The following is a 23,187-nucleotide window of genomic DNA, read 5'->3' as shown; positions in this document are numbered from 1 at the left end:
TACATGCATATACACAGTATAGTTGAAAAGCAGCTAAATCTGTGAAGAAGATGGCACAATCCATTGTATGTTGAAGGTCTTCACTGGAGAAAGAGGCTGAACAGGGCATAACCCTGCCAGGGCCTCCTGGGACTCTCTGTGGCATGGAAAAAAGTTCAGGGACATTGGAAATGCTGGAAAGTGCCCTTATTTATGCCTCACAAGCTCAGACACACTCAGCATAAGGTATTTCCAAGAGTTGTCCAGATTGTGTGCCCAAAAGATGGAGACGCAGGATGAACTGAACTATGAGTTCAGTTCTGGGCACGTTGAGTACTCATCTCCTCCTTTCTCTCTGCTTTTCTCACTGTGTATAGTGCTGACAGGCTTCTTAGTAGCTTCCCAGTATTAAGATGCCAGCTAACCGTGCCCAGACAAGCAGCTGCAGTGGTCGTTTTTGTGTGTTGCTGTTGAGTGGCCTGTGTGCTGGTCTCTAGCAGGCTATATAGGGGAGGGGGAGGAAAGACTGCCTCAGTTATTTCTCCAGCTTCTTTACTCCCAGCCTTCCTTCCTGTTTAGGCTTCTCTTTTTTCCCTAAAGCTGTCCTTTTTCTTGCAGAAAAGCCGTTCAGCTGGCAGGAGATCTCTCCAGGCATTTTGAGGATTGTCATCACTCTGTGTTCCACCCAGGGAGCTTTTCGCCATTGTTAGCTGGATTCACAGTTCAGCTCATTTTCATCTTCATCCAAAACAGGGAGCTAAATACAGAAGTGCAGCTCCTCTATTAATATCCTCTGCGTTATGGTAGGACCAAGCTGCCAGGTGCTGTACTTTGTGCATAGGGAGGGAGACCATTGTTCCGTTGAGCTTGAAGCAAAAGCACGGAGAGAAGCCAGATTACTCAGGAGACCTGAAAAATCAGCTGTGGTTTCCTAAGCCTCAATCCAATCTTTGATCCATCAGGCTATGCTGTCTTTTAGTTTGAAATTGCTCACTTCCACAAGGGCGGAATCTGCCCCCCCTGCAATAAAATGTGAAGCTCTTGATGTCTGGCTCCAAACTTTCACTGCCTCAGGCCTCTGCTGAGGGTGCTTTCTGTTCTAGCAGCCCAGAGCCACTACTTTTTAATTTTTTGCACACATTTTATACATGCCAGAAGAAGCTACTTGACTGTCTGCTGTCAGATTCATGCTCCAATGGCAAATATCCTAATTACTGTTGGGCTTCATGGAAGGGTAGGGCTTCATGAAGTGTCTAAATCACAGGTTTATTTGCTGATTACACGACCAATCCTCTTCCTTACCTCTAGTGTTTGTATCTTACTGGATTTGGGTTGGTTTAAATTTGGTGACATTGTTCTGTTCCATGAAAAGGCAGCTGATAGGTAGCAATCTCTCATTTGGCATGAATCACGCTAGACATGGGCCCAGTTGACTCCGGTGAATGGCCACAAATTTCCTGACTAATTCCCGAAACAAAGAACCTCTTAGAGATGCACAACATATCCATGATGCCCTTAGCAATCTCTCTTGCCATGCTTTTCTCATGGACTCCCAGTTTGTGGTGTTTAGGCTGGGCTATATAGTCTCACCAGTTACACTTTCCTGTATGGAAGAGCTCATGTCCCCGAGCAACACTTGGACTCTCTCTTCTGGTATGGTCAATGGGTGCTTCAGACAGAATGGGCTTCCTCCACTAGCAGGGACTTTGATCTGTGGACTGCAGCTCACAAAGGTGTCCGAGAGGGATTAGAGAGGCCAGACTTAGTTCTTTAAAGAAGGATGAGGGTGATGTATCCATCTGAACAGCTCCTAATACCCTCAGTTTTGCTGGTTGAAAAATTACCTTTTCTCTTGATAAGATTAGAAACAAACAAACAGAAAAACACCCCAAGCATTAACAATCATAATCCTGAATTCACTCTGAGAGCACACTTGGATTTGAACACACTGGAATAATACTAGAACTTTTTAGGTTAATAATTAATTGCATGTTTTTAATTAGAAGTTGCTGTTGCATCCGCATGGACTTCTAGCAGATTGCATCTTATTAAAGCTGCAATTGGAATGTGTTATTTATTTGTTTCTTTTGTTAATGTTCATATTCCTGGCTCCTCAGGTCACTAGAGCTGCAAAAGAAACTTGTTTAAAATGAAACGCAGCAAACTCCCAACAGTAAATGTTCCTGTATGATAGTAATTGTTCTTGTTCCTCCGTGTTCTGACTTGGTATTTTGACATGCAAGGGATATTTATGTGGTGTCTCTGCTTGTGGCTGAGTTTCTAAAATGGCATAGATTCAGCTGTTCACTAGGTAGTTCACGAGTCCGTAGTTACCCCTGGTTCTCTCCCATGGAGACCTGGGTGGGCTGTGCTGTACTGCCTATCAGATTGCAATGTAGACATAAGCTAGATGATGGATGATGTTTCCAGGATGGAAGTATTTAAAGCACTCCCAGAAGCCATGCTGATAGCAAACCTAGTCCTCTGCTGCTGCTGAATGGGTTTGAGTTCAGCCCTGTCCCCTCTTCCTGATGAGAGTTGTTGAGAGCTTACTCATTCCTATAAACCCGGTGGGAAGATTTCCTGTGCTCATCAGCTCCACTGTTCCTTCTGGCCCTTCTGCATCCCCTCCTCTTATTTCAGTTACTGGAGGCAAGCCCAGATGAAGCGCAGATACTCATTGCTGGGAAAGCTCTGCTTCACGTCCAGCCCGGGCAATCTGGACAGCTCTTGTGCTGGCTGCAGGGAATTGAATAGGCTGGGAAGAACGGCTTGTGTGGCTCAAAGCAACTGCTGAGGTCAGGCCTAAATATCAGGTAGATACAGCATGACAACTATGCTAAGGAATGAAGCTGGAGACTTCCGTAGGCTTTGTAAAACTTTAAAGAAGTAAATCAGCATAAGCATAGCTGGAGCAGTCACAGCTGAACAGAAGGGGAAGAGAAAACAAAGGCACAGATGCTTCCTAAAAATGGCACAAGTGGTCAGTACTGGAGCTGGCGTTACAGCCACTGCCTCCCAAGGCCACTCAGCCTTTCTGGACATCACGGGACAGGATGCAGGAGAAGTGAGAAGACCTCTCAAGTTTTCAGCAACACAGCTAGAGGTCCTGTTTTCCCTTGTGACCACGGGGCAATGTATCCCAGGTACGAGTCCTTGCTCTTGGTGCTGAGCAAAGCCGATATGACAGGCCTTCCACGGCAGAGGTGAATTCCAGCGGACAGGGGTTTACATTCGTTTCGCATGGTGCCTTGGATCAGCTGCCAAGAGCAAAGTCTGAAATGGCAAAGTCCACGGTGTGTTGCCTGTCTGACTAGATTTCTTCCCTGTTGAGATTTGGTGCCCAAACGAGACTGTGGTCCTGTCTCAGGTGAGGGTGGATGTGAATAGTCTGATGGTGAGAATCCAGAGGAGGGCTCTGGGAAGGTCTCGGTGGGGGGGAGTATGGTCTTCCAGGGAGCGATGGGCTGGGAACTCCTTTTAGAGATCATCAGAAAGAACAGGTGTGCTTTCAGTTACAAACAAAATTGCATTTTGTTCCACTTGTTCCATTTGTTTCATTATCCACTGAGAAAATTGACTCAGAAATCCTATGTTGTGTAAGAGATAAATGAGATGATCTAAGGACCCTTTGTAGCCTTCTAATCAAAAGTCTGCATGGAAGCTGACACCTAAAATCTGCCCTCATTAAGACGGTTGAGAGATTACCAGTTGCAGGCCACCTGATTTGACTGTAAATATTCAAGAAGTAAACTCCACAGATGTGAAAAGCCAGCATGTCAAAGCAACAGCAAAACCTTTGGCACACGTTCAAATAATCTTTCGAACACTAGAATTTGGGCTGATTAGAAGAGAAAAGCAAAGCAATTTTAGGAAGAGTTGGTGGTGGGAGAAAGAAGTAAATTTAGACAAGAAAAAGCAATTACAGGCTTAAAAGGAATAATAAGCATCAATTAGCAGCAAGTATCTCTGCCTACAATGAAAGCATTTTCAAGTACATACACGGTGGAATAGAGAAAGCAAAAAGACGATTCTGTCAATGAATTACAGCAGGGATTCCGAGATAAAGGGGAGCAAATGCTGCGGAGATATTAAACAATTACTTAGCATCAGCCTTTTAGAAATTAAAAAGGTGGAGGTTGTCCTGAGTTGGGGAGCTTTCCAAAGAGACTAGATAAGGCTGCGGATGTCAGCTGATAATGCTGCGTGGCTGATTCTCTTCTGAGAGCCTCTTGCATTTGGCCAAACACCAGCTTTCCACAAAGTGCTGCAGAGGTGGTACAGCGATAGCGGGGAGCTGAAGATGGTGGGCTACACAGGAGACGGGTAACGAAGTGCCTGCTCTGTGCTGGCGCTGCGTGGCCACCTGTCAGGATGTGTGCAGTTGTCTCCTGTGGAAAGGGGATGGGGGAAAGGTTTTGTCCATCTGCTTCTTGCAGCTTGTGGTCCTTGGTGAATGATTGTGCTTCCCGTTCCCCTAGCCAGGATTTTATGCTCAGTTGTGCCTGGTGGGGAGCTAAGTGATGGACAGCTGTGCTGAGGAGTCCAGACTTGGCATCTATTATGAAAGGACGGGATTCAATTGGCTTCACTTCTTCTTAGCTGTGGCCATGTTCCTGTAACAGGCCACTAATTGGATCACACCAGTTACTCTGTGGAGCATAGATAATCCTTTTCTGTCTCTCTCCTTCTCCCCTGCCCCAAAATAATGGAGACTGGGGATGGGCCCAGGATTGCAGTGAGGTGCTTTGTGTCTGGGGCACTGATTTTTTAGCCTTTGCTTAGGAAAATCTTGCTCAGCCCCTTTTCCTGAATAGCAGCAGTTGGCAGAGATTAAATACATCTTCCACTTTCATCCTTCCTCTTCTTAGCAAAGACGCGTTGGGAGCGGTAGCACTGCCCTAGAAACGATCACAGTATACATCAGGGATGTGGGAACTACTGCCAAGTGAGTTAATTTTGGCAGCCCACCTGCATTGTGCAGTTCTGGTCTTCCCATTTCATAAAGGATCTGGGATAACTGGGAGACATTCAGAGGGAGATGACAAAAGTGAACAAAAGTCTGTAATAGCCTGTGTGCAAGGGGTGAGTCGGTAGCTCTGACTCCTCCATCTGAAAGAGTACTGATTGCAGGTGTGTATGGGAAAGGTCTATGGAGTCGTGAGAGGCCTGCAGGGGATGGGTAGGGATTAGTTGTGCACTACCGCTTCCAGCACAAGAACTAGAAAGCACCAGGTGAAGCATCCTGTTGTAGATGGGAGGATCAAAAGAAACAAAAGGAGTGGTAGTGTAGCTGAGGAACTCCTTGCTGAAGGATGGTTTATGCAATATCAAGAGGATGCTAGACTAATTAATGGAAGAGAAATCTGCTCGGGGATACTAAGTACATGGAAGCACTGTCCAACTACGAATGTCCCTGAGACACAAAGGTTGGAGTCTGAGAGACTACTTGGGGAAAGATTATACGTTTGCTATTAATTCTTGTGCTTTTCCCAGGTATCTCTTTTTGGCCGCTGTCAGAGTTAGCTACACAGATGTTTGGGCTGACCCAACTGCTCTTTATGCTTGTATGTTTTTCTGTTCCTATGTTCTAGCGGTAATAGTCTCACTGCAGCAGCAGCAGGATTACAGAGCTGTTCGGAAAAGCAAGATCAGTTTTAGTCTGTGTAATTTTCTCTGCTGCTGCGGCTTGGATGATACAGGTACACATGACAGACAATAAAAGCCAACATGGGTCTCCCTCTCCAACACACTGCAGTCATTTCTGTGACCTCAATGCAAGCATGATCTTGCTAAGCATTACATGGAGCTGAAAAATATTGGTATTACTGCTAAACAGCAGCAATTTCAAGAGTGGGAACAAGTGAAGGAACACCACTGATACTTCAGTTGGTAAATGAGCAACCCTTTGTTCCCTCCTTCCCCAAGATCCAGTGGGTTTCTACAGCAATCCAGAATTAGGCAAAGAAAGCAATTAACAATTAGATTCTTTCTGCATTTTTCCATAACTACCTGGAAAATTTAAAAAGTCATATCGTGAGCTGACTCATTCTAATGTGAACAGGGAGGAACTCACTTGAAATCAGTAGCATTACCCAGATTTGTGCCTGCTGATTTGTAGCTACTGGCATCTCGGCTTGCACATGTTTTCACGAGGCATTTGCACTCTCCCTTCTGCAAACAGTCTCTGCAGCAACGCTTAAGGCCGTGTCAGAGTAGGTGTGAAACTGGGTCTCATTAGGATCTTAGCAAATGCCAAGGGACCCATCTTGGCAATGATTTCTTTCCTTTCCTCCCAGTCATCTAAAGGGCTATGCCAGGGCAGAATGGGTAGTAGAAACAGAAAGCCTCATACCTTCTGTTAAAATTGTTCCTCTGCAACTTGTAGACATTCCTTTGGACTGGGATGGTCTGATCCTGTCTAATCCTGCAGAGGTGAAAGTGCCTTAAAAGCATGAATTGCTCATTTTGTTGCATGTTGAAGGGATTTACTCAAAGGCACTACAGCTACCGCTCCCTCTGGGACAAGGTCTGAGGCAGGTTCATAGCCAAAGCAGGGTTTCTCTGGGAGCAACCAGTGTAAGACACCAGTGTGCTGCTAGGATCTGCTTGGAAGTCAGTCAGCAGTTGATATCCAGGGGTGAATCTAGATCAACTTTTCCATGCTGAAGGCTTGCTCTTGTGATGGCAATGTGCTGAGATAGCAGAAGGGTCCGGCAGGATTACAGTGGGAGGAACTCTCTGGCAGGAGAAGAAGGTGGGGAAAGGACTGCTTCAGTGAACTAATTCAAAGCTGTGTTTTTAATTAAAAAAAAAGAGTGAAGAGAGAATGAGATAAAAGTCAAAGACAAGAAAAATCTGCTTAAGGCTGGACAGAGCTATCATGCAAATAAGGACTTTAAGTGGAAAATTTAAAAAATTAGCAATAAAGAGAAGAGAAGCAAAAAAAGTAGCCAGCATAAAAATTAAATTGCTGAGTCAGTTCTGGAAAGAGTTCAGAAGAGAGGGCTTCTTTTTTTCCCCAGATAGATCTTTTCCTGTAAATAATAGATGAAATAGGAACCAATAACACAAAAATATTGGAGTTCATGAATGCTAAGCGTGCTTTCCCTCATTAAAACTATTTTTTTAAAGACATTTATGGGGGACCCCTCCCTGTCCCAGCAGCTGGCAAGTTCCAGAGCACCCTGCAGCCAAGGGTTTGCGGAGTTTTCTTTGCTTGTGCAAGTTAGAGATTATGAGTCATATGGAACTGATAGGGATGAAGTTCTCATGCCCTTTGCCTGTCAAAGCCTCTGTGCTGGGTATATTAAAGCATCATCTCAGTGTGAGATGGAGTGGGACTGATCCGTAGCATCAATCCCAACTAAGCCAAGGAAAAGCTGACAAAAGTCTAGTCTCCCACTTGGAGTCCTAAGTCTGAGTTTGGCAACCAACAGCTTGGAGAGTGGCCAGTTTGTTGTGTTTGTACAGCTCCATGAGGGGTCCAACCCCTATCCATGGCTGCTAGGTACTATTGCAGACAAGCAACGTGACCCAGCAGTGGTTCAGCTGAGAGAGCCCAGACCCCCACTGCACCCCAAGGGTCAGGCAGGAGACAAGCTTTGCTACCTTTCCTCAAGGTTGACTTCTTCCATGCAGAAGCACTGTCCCCCAGTGCTTCTCTTTTCAGCCAAGAGCATATTGGCTCCAGGCAGAGGAGATGAGGCAGGCTTTGGTCATAGGTGTGATGTGTCCCCTGGGAGAATTGCCCTGTGAAGTACCATGGAGACTTGGGGGGGGTGTTGTCCATCAATCCATAGCCTCTTGCTTCTGATGGCAGAGAACTGAAGCTGCTGTATAAGCAAAGAAACAGCTTAGCCTGATTCTACCTTTCGTCTTCCTCCTGGAAGTGTCCAGCAGCAATCCTAAAAGCTGTCAGCCTTTCACAAAGCATCCACTGCAGGAGATAAGCAAATCCTCCGAGAAGCCCATCTGGCAGCAGCATTAATAACCAGCCGTGTATGGTAGGTGGAAGGTAGGTAGCCACTAAGTAGGTGGAAGAAGCCTTACAGATTCACAGCTTGCTGTGCCAGTAGAAATGTCACATAAAACCACCCCACCATCTGGCCAATGCTGCCTTTTTCACACCCCTTCTCCTACCATCACCTCTATCCTGTCTCCAGGTGTGATAACCAAGGTGCTGAGGATTGAACTCGTTACCTTCAGCACTGAGAAAGATGCAGTATCGCTAAATCCTGCTCTGAAGCCATCTTGCAGAGGGACTGTAACAAACTCATGTTTGTGACTGGGTTTGGTGCCATCTGAAGGCTTGCTCTGTTGTGTCCAGTTGGCTGGGAGATTCTGCTCCAGCCTGCCAGATGATGACCCGACCTTGGTTATTGGTGTCTTCATCCCCTTCGGGCTGAGCTGTAGCGAAGTGATATTCCTGGGCATGGAGCCCTTCATCACTTAGGAAATTCCAACTAAAGGATGCTGTAATGTGTCTCCTTAGCAACACAGGCTGCTCGGAGTTCATCCGCTCTGTAGCTTTCTCTCTCTCTTCCAGGCTGACTTCCCATGTGATTTGAATCAAGTTCAAGTCCATGTCAGTCCTGATCTTCTTGCTGTTGTCTGAGCTCACATCTGGGGTATCTAGGACACATTTAACACTTTCAGGAAGACCCTGAGAAGTGGCTATGGTCCTTTAGCACCAGAGGAGTCTGTGCAATAGATGAACCCTGTCTATTGTTTATACTCATGCAAAGCAGGTTTAGCTTTTAAGGACCTTCTGACGAGACAGGCTGAAGTGCCTGTCCCCTCAGTGTCCAAATGATGCATGTGTTAACATTCAGCTTTTCCATTTCACACTGCACTACAGATGTCCATCTGTCTGCTCTGCCAATACAGACTGTAGCCTGCTGTTCTTTTTTGTACTTTCAAAATACAGGTATGTGTCACTTCTCCCTATGTCCTGCCATTTGATCTTGCCTATCCCCAAACTGATGTTACTCCCGTCATGGAAAACATCTTCTGACTCTTGAACATCCCAAACTGGCCTTGGGTTGAGGCTGCCCAGAAAGTTTGTCTGGGCTTTGCATTTCCTTGTGCTTGCTGCAGTCACTGGGAAAAGGACAAAGCATCTTTTCCAGTAAAGCAAAGGGTTAATTTCCTCTCTGCAATACTGGGACTACAGCAAGAAGGAAAACATGAGGCCAAGAAAAGCAACTGGCAATAAATCTATTTCCTAGAAGCTCATATGAAGCTCTGATTTTCTTTCTGTTTTCCTAAGAGATACCTAAGTTGAAGACTCGGTTCAGAGGGTGATCCCCTGACAGCACTGTGCCATAGGAGAGGGTCTCATCCCTGGACGTCTGTCCCTTGCTTGCGCTTGGTGGTTCGTGAACACAAACATTCCTGAGCATACCCCCACATTCCTCTGCTGCCTTTGGCAGTCGTGTTGTGGTGTCACCTTATGGCAGCTGTGAGGATCCTCAGGGAGAGAATTCTCTTAAACAATTTCACTTCTTCTCTCTGGCAGGGTGAGTGGATTGTAGCTATAATTACGTGATTATTAGAATGCATTGCAACTCCCTTACCAGCAAACATCTATTTCTTGCAAACGTACAGCAGTTTCAAATGTCCTTTACTTCTTAGTAGCCTTTTACAAAGGCATGCAGGATGTGTTAATATGCACATTAAGGCTAAGGGTCACAGTATCACATGCAGTGCTGGCATTGGGGTGAAACTTCTTGTAGCTCACGTCATAAGATGGAATTTATGATGAACTCCCCCATGACCAAAAGATTGATACAAACTTCTCCACCTTCTGGGCTGAGTGGTGGGAGTGTCTCTTGGATCTTGTCAGATATACGTACCAAAAAAAAAAATCCCTGTCGTAAAATAAATGTACAGATCCTGTCTTTTTTCCTACTGGGAAAAGAAGCAGAGACTTAACGACCTTTGTAATGGTGGTCATCTAGATGGAAGGGGTTTTGGAGTTCAGGGGACTTAAGCAAACCATGAAGTCTCTGCCCTGTATTGTCGAGGATTACGGACTCTCAGAACTGAGATTGTCTTGGATAGTGTAGAATGTGTAGATGAGATCAACTTACGGTTTGGAGCATCCTTGTAGGTAGTATGTGGCTACTGGGATTCTGTATTAACAAGACAGGGGAAACAAAGGGAAAATACATGTGGGTAGCCCTCCCTGACAGTTAGAGCTAAATACAAGGAGGTTCATTTCTGTTCCTCCACGTGTCTGTATTTTAACTTTCAGCAGTAGGTGATGGGGACAGGGATTTTGCTAACTGTGTACACAGCCCACTTGCTTGACAGGATACAGGAAGCATCTGTGAACCCCAAAGTGACTGCCTCATGCTGGAGCGGTCTGGAAGTGGCTCTGGGTACCTGCCATACTACAGGACTGATGGGAGCTAGAGCAGCCATAACCAACACCAGTGCTTGATCATGTTCCTGGATGTACAGCTGTAAAAAGAAACTAGTGCCCTTCCAGACTTTTCCCCCTAATATAAATCACCTATTTTTTCTTTAAATGAAAAAAGTGCCCCAGAATATTATATATTAACCATTTTCCTTTTGGGAGACAAATCTGAGTGGAAAACAATCCATCGAGTTGTGACATGAGCTATATTGCAGAAGCAGGCCATCTGGGACTGTTTGTTATCCCAGGGTGTCCTCTTTATGTCCAAATACCATGAGTTAGTGGTGTACCACTGGGATACGGGTGGGTGAATCCATTGCTGAAGACACAACAAATGTAATTTTCTTCCTTTCCCTGTCTGTGCCGTAAAGGCAATTCACTTTAATCTTTTCTTTCCAAGCACAAATTAATCTTCTAATGAAAACAATGACAATATTTGGCCTGGCATGGTGGGTGGTTACTCATGCAAATGAGATGTGTCTCCCTTCTACCCTTCTTCCGTCAACAGAGGACGGGACTGAGCCCCTCCATTGCAGACTGCAGGCCAATGTCAAGACAATGACACAAAGGAACTGACTTTGCCTTGTGCGGAGACACTATTGGACATGTCTGAGACCGAAAGCTTAATTCCAGATGGCTGGGCAACTAGTAGACTGTTTTGTTGCAGCACTAACATCAGCTGCAGACTATCTGCTTTGATAAAACCCTTAGTATTAGAAAACCTTAAACCCAAAGAAGCAAAGACAGAAGCAATAAAGTGAGAGTTAGGTACCGCTCAGTTCATGAAGTGAGCTTCAGTAAGAAGAAATGTGTGTCAGGTCAGAGGCCCTGAGGGCGGAGCGACAGGGTTCCCTCTGAAGAAGCAGGTGGCAGAGTCCAAGACCTAAGGATTCGGTAACTGGGTGAGTTTCAGACTGCCAGGGGAACTAGCCGCAAATACAGATGTCCACCCTGGCAGCTGAGGAGGAGAAAAAGTAGCTGAGCAAGGTGTGGACTTATTCCTGAGAGAACAGAATTAGTTGTCTGGGAAGACGGAGCATATTAGAGGAGGGTGAAAAGTGGGTGAACACTGCCCTTTCTCCTCAGTTAAATTCCTCCCCTATCACTGTGGTCTTTGGATCTAAGATTAGACCCTTTCCTATTCAGCCCTTACCCACTCTAATATAAACTTAAGCACTACCATATATCCTCTCCCAGGCCAATGCTCATGGCCACAATTAGAGAGCAGGATCCAGAGCTGGCCAGACCTGCCAGAGCCATTGCTGTGCTCCCCTGCTTATGGCTTCGTTGCAGTTAAATTGAAGCTAATCAACTCCATCACTGAGTAGGGCCTCGGGCTTATAGGTCTGAGGGCGAAGAAGGCCACCCTGGTTGTCTCAGGGGCTGCAAGAGTGTGGTCAGAGATGTTCAACTGCTGCTGTTTAAGGTGGGCTTGCAGCTCTTCCAGTCGGGAGTTTGGTGGGCAGGGGGAGGCTGCCCTGGTGCTGTGCCCAGCTGGCAGTGTTCCAGCAGCAGGAAAGCTGGGCGGCTGCTGGGCTGGTCAAGCCTCCTGCAACACAGCGTAAAATGTCACCTGGCAGCTGTGGTGTGAGTACCATCTCTCTCATAAGGGTGAGCGTTGATTTAAAGGCTGCAGGGAACAGCAAAAGTAGCTCGTGCAGATGGTAACCTTGACCGGTTAACATTTTTCACTGTTTCTCGCGGTGAATGCGCCCGGCTTCCACCCACTGGTTCCTGCCCTACGCTGCCTTCTCAGCCTGAGCAACTTGAACCTGTCGCCAGCAACCCACAAGACCTTGGCTCCCTTGGTCCCCTCTCAGAGACAGCCACTCTTCTTCCTCCAGGGAGTGCTTTTTTAGATGCTTCTGTCTCTTCTGCAGCATGTGGGGCTGGATGAAGCTTTTTCACTTCTGTGCTCTGATGTTAACCACATGTTTTACAATGACTCCCTGGTTTGCTGCCCTAGTTTCCAGTATATGCCAGTGGCCGTCCATCCAGATCATTTAGTGGGCACAGGATGATCTAGTGGGATCAGGCTTGTTCAGTCTGGAAGTGTATTGCATTTTCACTGCCTGTAAATGGGCAGCACACTGTTGAATGCTATTTCCATTGACCCTTAGCTTCGACATGGAAAAAGCTCTGATACGGTTCCAGTCTGTAACAAGTGGCTTGTTCTAAATTGGGGTAATCATTTAGTTAATAAACACCCATTAAAGGTTAGATTAAACTATGATTTCTTCCTTTGCTGATCTGTCATTGTTTCTTATTTAGTAGCTGCATTCAGGAATATTCACACATGATTGCTTATGATGTTTTAATTGTCTTTGAAATATTGTTTCACAGCTTAGGTTGAAACCTGGGTAAAGTGATGCGCATGGTGATCCTGAAAAGCAATGCATCTAATTGGTATCTGGCTGCTTAACAGTGATGCAGGGTTATCTTTTCTTCCTTCTGACCATTTAATTGCTGGCAATAGTTAAACTTAGTTTTCTGCTTGCTGAGGCTGGAGTCCTTCATCTTGTTAGGAGCAATGAGAAATCACCAGGAAAAAGCTCTGCCGTTAATATCCAAGGAATATGGCTAACCAACTGCTATTAATCTTAATGCAAACCAGACATTCAGACTTAAATCTTATCATCCTTAATGGAGTGATGCAGTTAAAGCAAGCATCAAGTGGCCCCCGGGCAAAGATGTTTTGGTTTCATTGAGCTTTTTTTGATCTGGCAAGGGACACATCTTCGGTTTGATAATTTTGAGTCCTACAGAACGTGATGTTGCAGGCAAACCTCGGGGAATGGTTGGGGTTGCGCATGTGTGTGGGTTACGAATGGCTTGCGTGACCTTGGGGAAGGGAGACAGCTGGACTTTGCACAAAGTGCCCCAGAGCACCTGAGGAGTTCTCCCATTGCTGGATCAGGATTTCTGCTCTCTCAGGCCCATATCCTTGCTCTGCATGGAGGCTGTCTCAGCGGAGGCAGCAGAAGCGACAGTTTCATGTGGTTCCTCATAGTCACTGTCACGCAGGGGTGTTTCTAGCCTTGATGCTTTGATGAAGGGACTCAGCATTCACCGTTTTGCTCAGAACAGCTTGTCTGGTGTTCCTTGTGCAAACAGGGCCCCTTCTCCCTGCGGGAGAGTAATAACTAACTAGAGAAACAAGGGATCCCTCTGAGCAGCCCTGACTGCACTGGAGAAAGAAAATCAATCTGTGAAAATCTCAGCTGAAGCATGGAAGAGAGGATCTAAATTTAGCTGCAGCCTGCCGGGGCTCCTGAGGTTTGTGACTGCTGGGGCAGTTGCTCGCAGAATTGTGTAGCTTAGAAGTTGAATCTGCATCCAAAAGCTGCAGGTAACACAGCAGAGCAGCACACTTAAGCACACTGTCTTAAGTCTTTGGGGCTCACGGATTCACGTGGTGCGTTTGGTGGTTATTTAAAAGAAAGAAAAGCTGTTGTACATACTTGGGAAGAGCAATAGTCTGTGCCCCACAGGGCTTGCAGTCTGCACAGGAAAGTCAAACAAGGGCCTGGATGAACAAAGCTCTTCTTATCCTTGCTTCACAGGGTAACTGGAGTTTGGTGAGATGAAGTGATTTGCCTGTGGTTGTACAGGAAGTGAGGAGACCGGGTATGGAGCTGGGTCTGAGGGGATCTGAGTTCAAAACCAGTTTTTCTGTAGCTCCAGACAAACCAGGTGATTTTTCAGTGACCTGTTGTTTTGCCCTTGGCATTCCCCAGCAAAAGAATCAGCACGTTAACATCTCCACTGAAAACAGATGCAGTACAGCCGCTGCTTGTGACTGGGAAATGTTGGGTCTTTTTAAGAAAAAAAAAATAAAATCCACACTTCATTTAGACACTGCTTGTTACCTTTTCTCAATAGACAACTTGTAGATGTCACATTTAGGCCTGGAAGCAAACTGGAAACTATCATGTGTCTCACAATTGCAAATTATAGGAGAATATGCTTACTGTGGCTGATAAAAGCTTACTTGGACTCACATTTTTGAAAGCCAGCAGCACTGAAAATTGAATTCCTGGAGAATAGAGACTGGGTAGTTGTGACCAGAGGAAATTGCTACTGCTCGGTAAAGATGGAATAGCTGTTGCTGTGAAAGTGTAACCCTAGATTTGGTAGGATTAGTGCCAAAACCAGCACATTGCTCCCAGCACTAGGACCAAACTCCTGCATATTTTGTTCAGTGAGCGCAGCGGTTGCATGATGCAAAGCAATCATACCCTCAATGCTCACAGAGTGGTGGAAAGGCCTGCTAAATGAATGAGAGGCAGAAATGAGAAGTACTTTGAGTGATCTACTTGCCTATTAAATGTTCTCTGGACGGGGTCATTGTTAATGTTGCTGCTTCCCATCTAAACAGAAACACACAGCCTCCTTGACAGGGAATTTAGCAGAAGCTGAAGGGGTTACTGGGTGTTACAATATCTCACTTCTAAAAAGTTAATGTATTAGTAACGTGTGAGTCTAGACACGTATTGAAAGACTGATTTAGGATCTTAAAGAGGATTCTGCCTTTCATTCTGGCTTTTATTAAAAGCTTTGTAGTACATCTTTAAAGAGCCACTAAAGCCACACTGAAAACATAAAGGAGAAAAGAATAGAAGCAGAAAGGTTTTTAAATGGATTTCTTCACCCATTTTCTCTCTTACCCCTACCCAAAGTTTAAGGCTATTTGCATAAAAACATGATGTTCATTTTTTTTCCTCTAAAAATCCAACTACTGTTCCTTTTAACTTTCTTCCCCTGAAAGCTGTGGGCCAGTGTGTAAGACTAACATCAGACTGTAGAGGAGCAGAATGCCTCTGACTCCAAACTTCATATAACTGCAGACTGGTTGAGATAGCAGCAAGCATGATTACACTGCTGGTGGCATTTGGGACAGGGTAGCTGGTCCTCAGTAGGAGACGGAGTAGCTTCAAAGAAATTGGGAAAAAGATGATGAACAAGGGAGCTATGTAGATTTATGGAGGATGTGGATTTTACTGTGGGTTGGTATGCATATGCCTATATGAACATAGTGGTTTCTGCAAAACCTTGGAGAATATAGTTTGTATGGGCAGATCCTGCCAAGTTCCTGCTGTATTTCACCTCTAATTTTGGAAAGAAAAATAGTGTGGGACAATGCTTTTGGGATACTTGAGGTCTCCTTCTGCAGGGAACCATCCTGAGCTTGCTGCGTGATGGAAGAACATACGCTCTTTACTTTTACTTTATTTTTACTCCCAGTCTCTAACTTCTTGGGTCCTTTCAACTCACAGGCACCCAGAACACTCTAAGTAGGACTGCCTGACCTCAGGTGAGGAGGGAGCAGCAGGAACATATGGATTCCTCAGCACCAGAGGCTGGTTTCCATGCAAATACAGCCTGATGACAAAGAACAAGGAGGCAAACACTGCTGACAAAGGGTGTGGGAGCTGGTGTCTGAAAGTTTCTGGTGATTCTGTAACAGGTGACAGCCAAATGGAGCTGCTTTCTAATCAGAAGGGATTGATTTTTTTTTTAAATACAGCCTAAGTCACTGAACAAAGCAGAGAGAAGTTCCTAACAGCTTCTGGTGGAATGCAAATGCACTGCTGTTATCAGGCACATTATAGCCAGCTCACTTGCCCTCAAAGAGGAGGAAGAAGGCGCCACAATTTGCATATAGATAAGGTCAGATTGTGTCCCTCTGTAGGCATTAAGGTGGGTTTATTATCCTGTTTGTTCTTCGCAAAGCTGTTCACCCCATCACCCCACTCTGACCAGCTCCTGACAACCCAGTTTGTCCTTGGCTGGCGAAAAATTCTCCCAGAAGGTCTAACACGTGGCAATCTGCCCAGCATCCCGCCATGCCTCTCCACTTTGGCTCTCAGGGGAAATGAGGAAAGAGGCCCTGGAGCTTGTGGTTCAGCTCTGGACCTCAGCCACACCAGGGAGCTCTAGCGATGCTTAACTATTAGGTTTACTGAGCTGTGATTTGCAGAGAGGGAAACTGAGGCACGGTGTGAAAGAAAAAGTGGCTAGGTTCGAAGAGTGGAAGCAGGACTGACACCCACCTTTTGATGCAGAGAAGCTGGTCCTTACTTTTCACTGCGGAAAACTTGCTTTACTGAACCCCAGCTGGAGACTATGCAGCCGCAGAGTCTGAATCAAACGTCTTCTTCATTCGTGCCTCAGTAGATCTGTACTAGCTCTGATGACTTTGAAATTACTCTGACTTCACATCGGCAGAATCAGGCCTAGTGCGTAGCGCAGGATAAAATGCTAGTGAGTGAAGGTTTTATGTCGCCTGACCCTCTGAAGGGGGTCTAGGAGCCAGCTGGATCAGGTGGGAACAAGTCTGCTAAAAGCTAGTTAAAAGACTTCGAGTGGTTTTCTGTCTTGCTTTCTCTTTGGAACAATCACCGAGCCGTATCAAAATGCTCTGCCACAGCATTTCAGAGCGTTTAGTGTTCAGAAATTACAGGTGACTGTGCTTTGCTCTAAAAAATGCAGTAGGAGTGTGGGTTCTCCTCCCCTGAATTATTTATAATAAAAGGTAGTTTGAAACCAAACCTCAAAGTTCCCAGATTTGTTTTGATTTTTACAAAATGCTTCCAATCAGCAGACTTCTCTTAAAACATGGAATTTTCATAAAAATCAGGTTGGCTTGTTTTGATGGAGTAGCATTTTCTGTTAGAAAAGGTGTTGTAGGGAAATTTGACTATAGCTAACACAACAGAAGCACTCACAGACACAGCAGGGTTAGAACAAAAATGTATAGAACGAGAGGAAATGCATTCAGATTCGCCTGCTGATGGCTACTAAACCTTTTGAACAGACTTTGTGGCCCTCTAATTCACATCCTTCAAATGCTCTACCTGCAGCAAACTACATACCAGTACAGCATCTCTGTATCCTGCTAGTGCCAGGGAGCGCCTGGTGTTAGAGTGAAATAAAACCGTGCCTGCAAAGTGTCTGCTCTTTTTAGTAAAATACGGGCTTTCATTTTAGCAAGTGATCTCAGCACAAAGTGCTAAGTGTTGTAAACAGTTTTCAGCAAGACATTTCAGGTGCTGAAAACTGACTACTTAGGGAGCTGCAGTTGATAAAAAGCAAACATAAAAGCAGAAGCCTTCTCACTGAGCTCAGTAAAGGCAATATTCTGCTTTCCATGGAGTTTTCTGCTCAAATCCCTCCGGCTGACCCGAGTCAGCTGTGTGACCGGCGACTTCAGTTCATAATCTGTCTGTGGGTCATCTCTGTAAGGTAACAGCCGTCTTTTGAGCATTCAGTCCTAGGCATGGGGTCTCTTTGCTTAGCCCGCTTTGTCGGCAGTCTGAGCTCCGATGAATTTCTTCTGTTCATTGTGGAGTAACATGAGTTCGTTCCATGTTTGCCATGGACTAGGAGCATTTCTGTAGATGATTAGTGTGGCTGGGATAATGCAGGGTAGCCGATTGGTTAAGTTTCCACAGCTTGCACGTCTAAACCCCACAGTGTAACACTTCAATGTATTTCATTTTCTGCACTTTTAAATGGAGGAGATTCATTTCTGTTCCTTCATGGAAAGCCATAGTGCTGTACACTGGCTCCTGTTCTTTCTTTTCTCGTATAGAAACGGTATGTAACGTAGAGGTAAGAATCAGGGACTGACCTAGGACTAGCTGTTCTGGCTGCAGCAGGTATTTGCTATACAGCTATAGTGTACAATTTGGGCTGTTGATAAGAAGCAATGACCACTGTTGCTCTTAATTGCACTGTATAGCCAGTTTCCTAAAGTGTTAATCCTTGAATGCCAAGGTCAAACGGGTGACTGAAAGACAGCAGGGCATGTTCAGAGAAGAAGCCAGATTTTCACAAGGTCTCAGCAGTAAATTTGTGGTTGTTCTTGCTCACGTCTGCTCTCATGGGACTGGCTGAGGCAGGGTAAGTGCTTGGGATCTTGCACCTTTTATTTATGTGCTGGAAGTGGGAAGCTCAGAAGGGCAACAGAGGTTACGATCATGGTCATATGAGCAGGTTCACTTGTGGCACTGAATTTTTAAAAAGCAATAGCTGAAACATAGAGTCCTGCTGCTTTAACCAAGGGAACCCTACAATTGCATTGCATTCACAGCTGGTTAAATTCAGAGTATACTTTCAAACATGGGGCCAAGCTGCTGTAAAGCAATTTTACTCCAGGGTTATGCCTTAAATTTGCTTCTCCCCCTTGTTGTACTGCTCCCGGCCAAAGAAGTGAAGGCACCACAACTGCCAGGGCCTCTGCGGTGGTGACACCAATGTTCTGCTGGGAGTTGTTCTGTACAAACTGCTTAAGGTCTCCTGTCCCCCTGATCTCCTGGGTTGTGCTAGCCACGAATAGACAGAGATCCCAGCTAGGCATGAGTGACGTGGCTCAGCAGGTTTTAGGGGCTCTCTGGCAATTAGGTGCAAGGCAGAGCAGAGCATGGGCTTGGAGACAGTCGTTCTCTGGGTGGCAGGAGCACTGGGGCTCACAGATGCTTTTCTTGACTGCTGTTTGTTACCCTCCTCACCTAATCAGCACGCCATTATTTCCTGTTCTCTCCATCTGTTTGGCATATCTGCCAGCTTTTTCCTTCAGGCAAACAGAAGTGCAACAGAGACAGGGGTTGTCCTGTTGGACTTGCGGTGCAGAGGCAGCTTCAGATACACAGGGAAGCATCAAGTGAAAAGAGATGACGGCAGGTTCAAACCAAGCAAAAGGAAATACTTACATGTAATTTAAGCTGTGGTACTCCTTGCCGTCAGGACACTGTGGTACAAAAAAGCCTATGTGGATTTGAGGAGGAATTGGACACCGTCAGGGAATAAAGATCTCACCGGGAAAGTTCCTGTGTGGCAGATCTCAAGGGAAATACTCTGGGGAAGGGTTGCTACATATTTGTCCTGTTCAAATGCTGTTTTTTGGGTATCTGTTATTAGGCATTGAATAGTGGACTGGCTTGATCTGTGGTCTGGCCAGTTACTTCACTCCTATGCTGTGAGACCCCTGGCCTGCCATCTTTCCAGTGATCAGAATTCAGTGATGTCTCCATTCCTTGCTTGTTTCTGCCTGTTGCCTCTGGGTCCTTTCCAAACATCACCTTCTGCCTAATGAGAACAAGAAGTAATTGAGCTTACTTGTCTGGTCCCTTGGAAGTGACAAGGCTGAGAGGCTGCCCTAAAACACATCCCTGGGCGACGTGCTGTGAGGGCACAGCCAGCGGGTGGGAGTGAAGTGGTTAAACAGCAGAGGGTTCTGCCAGGCAGTGGGTAAAATGTAGCTGATTCTCACCCTAGAGTTGAAGTGCTAAAACTACCCGCAAATACTTCAATAAATAGCAAGCTCATAAATAATTCGCAACATTGCACTTCATAATAAACCAGTGACAAATGTTACATCTTTCTACAACGTGGATTAATGGTAATGGGGGTGGGAAGAAGGAGTGATGTCTGTGACGTGGTATTAAAAATCACTTACAATTCACAGGTTCCCATAAAAGGGAGACTTGTGCAAAATAATTAATCATGCTTTATAAATGCAGCTTTTATTAAAGACAAGCAAAAGCATAAATACAGCCAAGCCCTTAAGCGCTTGTTTTTTGCAATGGTTAGAAAGTGTTTGGAAATATGAGCCAACACTTGGGATCCAGTTTAGCTCTGTTGTTGGTGCTGGAAGAAAAGCTGAGATGCAGAGGTGGCTTTGCTGCCTTACTCTTGTCTTTCCTACAGTCCGGCATGGACTGCGCTGGATATCCACAGATTTTCCTATGCCTTGCAGTACTTGAGGTCTAGGAACAGCCCAGCTAGATCCGTCCTAGGGCTTGTCCTGGAGATGACCTCTGCAGAGCACTGTTATACAGGCTGTCTATGCTGCCCCTGTGCTGGCTGGAGATTCCCCCAGTCATAGAAGACTAAAAATTTGCCAAAGCCAATTCAAAATAACCCACAGAGTGTCCCACCAAAGCAACAGAGAGCGTTAAGAGGAGAGGGAGCTGGTTTCCCTAAATGTTCCCCATGGAGAGCTGTCACAGCAGTTTCCCCATTGCATTAGGAAAGATGAGTTTGTTGATTAGAGTTGTGGTGCTATTTCGCTCTCCCAAATCCTGGACCTGAGGAATGGAAACTTTGGGAGGGTCTTTTTTATTCCCCTTGGGTTAGATCTGCTCTTTCAAGTTAAGTCTAAGCTTTGCAAGAGAGAAGGTGGCAGAACTAGAAGGTGATGCAAGAAGAATATTAAAGGGAAGGGGGACTTTATGACAGCACAGTAAGAGATGATTTATTTTGTCCTTCAAGCACTTTCTCTCGAAGGCTGCTAAAGCCCATTAAAACTTCTGTCTGAAGCTATGGTGAGATTCACTCCCTCTGGAAAGGACAGAGGTTTTACCATGGGGAGCCAGAAGCGGTGATGGCTCTGATTTCATTAGCAGAGCAGTTATCTGAGCTAAAAGGGTTTCTCCTAAATTAGCAGGGGCCCTTGTTGCAATTAAAGTGCTACTGTTTTGTAACCAAAGTCACTGTCATTTGTTCGATTTTTGAGGGTGAGCCAGAAGACCATATCCAGAATCACAGAGCTGTCAAACAGCAGGTACCAAAGGGATTTCAGATCATCATACTCACAAATCCTCCCCAGCTCCACCTGTGCTAGTCCTTTCCTTGGACTTCTCTAATGTTCAACACCCCAAGGTTCAATGTCTAAGGTTCAACACTGGACATATCCAACCTACAGAGTGCATACGGTGCAGAGTTAGGATGCAGTGCATAAGTAAGACCATTCCTTGCGTGTACAAAGCAGAGTGTGTTTTCTTGCTTGCGCAATGCAGCATTTCTTCGTCTGTGAGTCGGGAATTAGTCACCATGCTAGCTCTTCTGTGTGACTTGCAGCCTCTGAATTGTTTCTCATGGCCCTGGGCTCTCATGGTCCAGGACTGTATGGAGACACACACGATGGAATAAATATTGGGTGAATCTTGCAAGAACCCCCTTTGTCAGCAGGGTGGCAGCCCTGAAAATATTGTACATTCTGGAAAAGCACAAATCCTGGTGTTAAAATCCTCCCATTCTGCTCAGATCCATCCTTCTGGCTGCCAGGTCCTGGTTCTTCAAACGGCAGAGTCTGTGGCTCCAGTTCTTCTCTGGAGACCAGCCAAGGATGCCGCTAACTCTCACCATTGCTGCATTCCTGTGTCTGCTGACTGCTCCAAGGTACGCAGTGGCCTTCCAGGACCATTTTGACACAGCAGCTATCCTGAGCTGTCACACAGGCTATTAAATATTTAATTAATCCGCGACTTGAGGACCAGTTGTGATCAAAGGGACAAAGTAGCTGCTGTTCAGTTATGCTTGTTAATCAGAGCAGTTCTGATGAACAGCTCTGACAAGATCTTGAGAGTATATTTTTTTAAATTTCCATTGAGGTGCTTGGATCTGTCACCCTGGGAAGAGGATACCTGTCAGCTCATAGCTGAGCAGAGGGTCCTCCTCTTTCTCCGAGTCCCTAAAGATCAGATCTCATCTGGCCTAACAGTGGGGATGCCACATCTATTGTGCCTTTTGTCTGGCTACTGGAACCGGAGCTAAGCTTTGAAAAATGGGTCATTTTTGAATGATTCTGGTGAAGAGGAATTGACAAGAAATTCCTGCATCACCCAAGCCTAAAATGGTTTCTCCTTTCATTTGGAGACAAGCCATGGTCTGGAATGAAAACACAACTCATGCTCTTTGCTATCACTTAATGTTCAAGTAAAATGAATTTTCAGCAACTTGTGAAACTGGATATTGGTTTTCCTGTTGTTCTCACTAAATACGGGGTACCACAGCACCACCCACTTCTCTGTATCTTATCTGTGCCCTTGGATCTGAGTCAAATCTCAATTGTCCCATGTCTTTCTTCCCCTTCAATCTGAAAACTGGCTTCTCCGTTCATACTGGACTATCTCCAAACATTGCCACTGCCTGAAGGGTCCCCAGGCTCCAGCATCAAATCCAGCTCTAATTGCTTTTTCCTGGTCTTGATCACCCTGGAATGACAGAGGTCCGAAATGCCTTCCTGCCCATCTGTTTTCTCCAGCCCCTGGATGAAACTCTCTTTGTCACTGCACTGTTTGAGGCTATGAGCGTCTGAATGGAATACAAGTCACTGAAGTTACAGCATCGGGGACACACAGGGGAAGAGCAGGAATGGTGTAGAAACCCCTCGTTCTCAATCTCTCTAGGTGGTGAGAAATCTTACAGCTGTCACCTCTTTTATTTCTTGCCCTAAATGATGACTAGGCTTCTCTTGCCTGTCAAGTTGCTTTGCCAACATTGTAAATACTTTCCATTACCCATTTGTATACCATTCAGCCAGCTGTTTCTTGTATCTCACTTCCTTATAAATCCTACCCTCAGTTCATATATTTATTCATGGCAATTAGTTCTACAGCTCCCAACACTGCTTCCTAGGTCAGCCTGAGTTAGCAGTGCTTTTCATTCTCTTTCCCCTTTCTTTTCTTTTTGCATTCCCTCTCCATGCTATATTGCCCAATTTTCTTTCTGGCCTATTTTACTACTGCTAAATTCAGAATCCTCTTTTTCCTACACCCTCAATTTCTTATTGAAATGCTGCCTGTGCTCCCCAGCTCACCTTGAACCCTAGATGTTAGCTAGCCTGTTTGCTTGTGGGTAACCTGTTCCCCGAAAACAGAGCCTGACGAATCCGAACCATCCCCTTTTCCTCGCTGGACGTGCAGTGTGTCCCCAGACCTCCGCACTGCCTGGTCTCCAGCTTCCTTTGTGAGCGCCTTGTGCATTTCAGTTCTGAAAAG

This window comes from Calonectris borealis, chromosome 19, assembly GCF_964195595.1.
Source record: "Calonectris borealis chromosome 19, bCalBor7.hap1.2, whole genome shotgun sequence".
In the NCBI taxonomy this organism is placed as follows: Eukaryota; Metazoa; Chordata; class Aves; order Procellariiformes; family Procellariidae; genus Calonectris; species Calonectris borealis.
Note: the sequence above shows the minus strand (reverse complement) of the source record.